Below are 4,643 nucleotides of genomic sequence, written 5' to 3'. Positions count from 1 at the left end.
GAACATGCTGAATTGTTTAAAATTTGAACGGTGAAAATAAAAAATTTGAAGGCTGTGAAAAGTGCCCAAAAAAAAACCTGTTAAAGATAAAAACAAAGAAGTGGAATCAAGTAGAACAAAATCTTGAAATTCTGACCCAGCATGTAAACATAATTATTTCTGCAAATTTTGTTTCCAGTCAGCAGTAAAATTAGGATTGATTAACTTTAGAAAATTAAAACACTCAAGGAAAATCTTGGCACAGGCTTTCATAATTCATGCATAAAGGGTTAAAGTAGGGGTCCTTCATGAAAGCTCATGAGGGTATGAAGAATAAAGAATAGGCCGTCACATTTTACCTTGACATAACATGCCCTGTTATATAGAGAGAAAAGCCTCTGGTATGGGCTTGTGTATCCAGTGTTATGGTGTTTATATGTAACATGGGGAACAAACAAAACTCTGCATTTAAATCCTTTGAGGAATTTCAACTTAAGGGCAAATAACCACAAGAGTGACTCAAGAGATGTAGTCACATTAAGATAAAGTCAGAGGGCTTTTTTCCACACATCTGTGTCCTGCTTGGTTTGAATTTGGTTTGAGCTCTTTATTAAAATACTAATGTTTGTTTACTTATAAAGGGGACCGGAGAGTCGCGGCTGACACGTCAAAGATCCTAATGAACTCTGGGTAAGTCCCACAGGAAATCTGCAGAAAGAATGAAATGTGGTGTCAGAGAGTCTGCCACAGAGCTGTCACACAGCTACAGTTTTAGTAGAAGGACAGACATTAATAAACAAACTGTCTCTGATGATCTGTGTGGAAATAAAAATGGTGCTTTAAGGTCCACCTAAAGGAGCTGTGAACAACTGTCAAAAATAGAAACTCACTGGAAGAGCACAGAGAGATCTGACCCTGGGTATGTGCCAATGAACTCTGAGCAGGTCGTCTGGATCTGGGAAAAAAAGTTCATAATCAAACACAGGAAATAAAAAAAAAATCTTATCAAGAATTGTTAATAATTTTTTAATAATATCTAAAAGACTTTAAAAAATCTTTCTTAACTATTTACACTCTTTTAAATCCCTGGGTTGAATAAATCCTCCCTCTGCTGCACAGGCTGATTAGGAGCAGCCTGACCTCTTGTGGTCAAATAGGAGAAGTGCAGTTCATCTCAGTGAAATATAAATTTGAAGGTAATATCAAAATCTTTAACATTTCTTCATTATTGAATAAGTTTCTTAGTGCATTGGTGAACAAGGCGCACAGTCAGAGCAGGAGGGTGTGTGTGTGAGATCACAGAGAGAGCAGAGGAAAGGTGTTTCATCAATAATTCAGCCCAGCAGCAGAGGCTTTCCTAATCCCCTCGGGGTCTGTTCCTGTCTCTCGCCTTGCATGTAGCTGAAAAGTCAATTCCTTACCTTTTTGATTTGCACTTTACAGTCGTTCAATAAGTCTTGACCCTGGCTGTTGTATAAGCTGTCCTCGTACGCACTCAGAACATGATGTGAGCCTCACTGTTTGAATTTCAAACAGACAAAATAAATCCAGATATTTGAGAAGATGAGCACTTGAGGTTTTTGCATAGTAGCTGAAAAGTGAGCAGCAAGAATGTTTGACATTTGCTCTTCATTGGGAAGCCACAAATATTCAGTGAAAATCATTTCTGTGGCTCCCTGAAGGCAAAGACGCAGTTTGATGCTTTTCAGTGCTGCGTGATTGTCAAAAGTTGTAATTTATCTGCACATTGTACGACAAACTGTGTTTGCATTGTGTAATGGAATACATGCCTGATTACTGGAATGAGTAATGATCCAGTTTCTGGGGAAATAAAACTTCTCCTTCTTGCTGTCTTTTGAGGTACTTTCCCACTAAATATGTTAGGGGGGAGAAAAGCACATGGAGGTATATTTTAGACGTTTCACGAGGTCGAGCTGACAGACCACCGTGCTTTTTATAGACCCACCCTGCTCCACATCCACTCAGCTCCTCACAGTTGGAGTCGTCTGCTGCAATCTGAAAGAAAAATCAGCTCTTCAAGGAGAACTAGAGTCAAACATTTCATTTGAAAATGCAACACAGCTTGGCTGCAGCTCCACTCGAGGTTATAGAATCACATGCAACAACAAAACCGGCCCTGATGAGGCTCTGATGAAGCCTTGTTTGGCAAGTGGATCAAGTTTTGGACATAAAATGGGAACATGCACTGAGAACTGTGTGTGCTTGAATTTTGGGTGACTGCTCTCCTGGTTTACATCCAGTGTCCACCTCAGTGCAGTCAATTATCCCCTGAATATGTTCAATGTTAACTGAAAGCAGAGGAAACTTTGCTCCAGTCTAAGTCTGACTCCAAGCTCTAAAAACAGGTTTCTCACAGGTTTCAGAATAAAAAGAAATCCTTCACTCTGAGTCATCCAGGTAAGCCAACACTTGTTTCCTTTGGTATTTGAAGCCAATAATGATTTGGTCATGTGACCTGCAGAGTGCTACTTGATAGCAAAGGTATGAATGATTTCATTCAGGCTCGGCCGTCTATCAAACGTTCTCACACCTGAGCTTGTCCTGGCAGGAAGCACAGGTGTAATTGATAACGTTACAAACAGCTGCATTCCATTAAAGTGAGATATTCCCTGTTTGCTGCGGTGGCATGCACGTAGGCTCGATTTCATGGCTTACTAACACACTGATGCAAGAAAGAAATCACTTGTGAAATTTGGTTCTCCTGTGCTTTCCTGCTGTGACAAGTCTATGAGCAGAAAAGTTTATTTTGCTGACCTGGGTGCTCCGGTTTGACCTTTTTCCCTCTTATCATATGGTCTCAAACTTCAACAGCTTTATAAAACACAAACTTTTACACCAGCATGATGCAAACCAATGTTGTAGTGCTCAAGTCTAGGACTTGGACTTAGACTTAAGCTCTCTAGCTGTATTAGGACTTGGAGGACTCAGGCCTTATTTATTTATTTTTTTTATCAATGAATGCTTTGTTATTTTTTATGTCTTTCTGGTACAGGGTCCTAACCACAGATCAGTTTTCAGGCTGCAGCTGGCACCTGTGTTTGTTTACCTGCACAGCGCTCACTTGCTGTCTCGTTCAGCAGCAGTGTGAGGCAAGATGTCAGAGGAGGTGCCACGGGTTGTGTGTTTTGTTTTTATAGATTTTACCACTAATGTTGGCAAATGCAGAGCAACATGTTGGCTTTGTTAAAAAAAAATAAAAGAATTAAAGAGAAGTCAAGGAAAACATCTAACTTTAACAGACACAAGATTTTTTTCTATTTAACCTTTATTTAACCAGATAAAACCCATTGAGATCAGGATCTCATTTACAAGGGCAACCTGGCCAAGAGATCAGCAGCACACGCCAGATAACAATAAAGTAAAATATGTTCAGGCATTAATTACATCCAGAAACAACTACTTGGTAATGGATGAGCAGTAATTTTTTCAGGACAGCTACAATTAAGAACACAGGCATTGTTCATAGGATTCTGGCTGTCTGGTGAGCAGGATGGAACTAAAAACTTTACGTGACACCAGTTCAGCCATTTTCAGTTCAGACTGTATCTTGTTCCAGGCTGTTAGGGCAGCATCAGAAAAAGCCCTTTTTCCAAAGTCAGTTCGGACTCTGAGCACGTGTAAATGATAGACTGCACAAGAGCGTAAGGCATAGGTGCTCCTGGACTTCAGCAGCAGTGAGCATAGATAGGATGGTAATATTCCCAGAAGAGATTTATAGATCAGCAGCATCCAGTGGGTATACCTCCGGGGGCTCAAGGAGAGCCACTCAGCTTTAGCATAAAGGTCACAATGATGAGTGAGATGTCCACAGCCAGTAACAAACGCAATGCACAGTGGTATACAGTGTCCAGAGCCTGGAGACATTTGGTTGAGGCACTCATGTATCGAACATCACCATAATCAATCAACGATTAAAAAACAAACAAAAAAAACAAAAACAAGATGCACTCATAGAAGTGAGTAAATGGTGATGTTCATGTTACTTTGGCTGTTGATAACTTTGTCATAACCTAGATGCTAAAAACAACAACATTAGCCTCTGAAGTCACTAAAACAATTGTCCACAATGTTTACTTAAGTTGTGATGTGTTTTTCAACTTCACAAACGTGCATCCTCATACAGATAAGTAAAGTAACATTACATGAATAGATTCTGACTACAGGTGTGTTCTGCATATGAAGAATATTCTAGTTACCGTAGTTGGATAAAATGTGACATAATTAAGCATTTAATGTATGTATTATACTTACAGCCTTTGCAAGTAAGCCAAGGTTTCTAGTACAGGCTCTTTACTGAACTGTCACACTGTCAAGTTCAGATCAACAGACAATAATGTTAATTCATTAACTGTATTTTCTGTGCATCAACACATTCAGTCCAGATGGACACACAGCCAATAATCTGGAGTCAAACGGCAGCATTCCTTACCCTGAACTTAATCTTAACTGTAGGTACTTTGGTGTACAATGGCTTGGACTTTGAGGGTCTACATTAACTACTCTGGGGATTTTTTTAGGACTTGGACTTTAGTGACTAAATGCTCTTGTTGACTACCGATGGCGCTGCAGGAGCTTGACACATTTGTGTTATTGCCTTTCTGAATGTGATTCCTGTGAAGCATTGTTTGGGATGTGGTTGGAGC

The 4,643-nt window shown here is 39.8% G+C and overlaps 1 long non-coding RNA gene across 1 annotated transcript; it reads right to left on the bottom strand.

The window, feature by feature from the left end:
• Nucleotides 1-1,796: 1,796 nt before the first annotated feature.
• Nucleotides 1,797-2,435, bottom strand: LOC141799019 (uncharacterized). Its single transcript, XR_012599219.1, has 3 exons — nt 2,355-2,435; nt 1,946-1,995; nt 1,797-1,850 (listed from the first exon to the last, which is right to left on the bottom strand). It is a non-coding gene; the product is annotated as an uncharacterized LOC141799019 (long non-coding RNA).
• Between the last annotated feature and the right edge of the window lie 2,208 nt (nt 2,436-4,643).

The sequence above is a fragment of the Halichoeres trimaculatus genome, unplaced genomic scaffold, assembly GCF_033239565.1.
Source record: "Halichoeres trimaculatus isolate MK-OKI-2021-1 unplaced genomic scaffold, fHalTri1.1 fHalTri1_scaffold_11, whole genome shotgun sequence".
Taxonomy (NCBI): Eukaryota; Metazoa; Chordata; class Actinopteri; order Labriformes; family Labridae; genus Halichoeres; species Halichoeres trimaculatus.
This window is presented reverse-complemented; position numbering and strand designations above follow the sequence as displayed.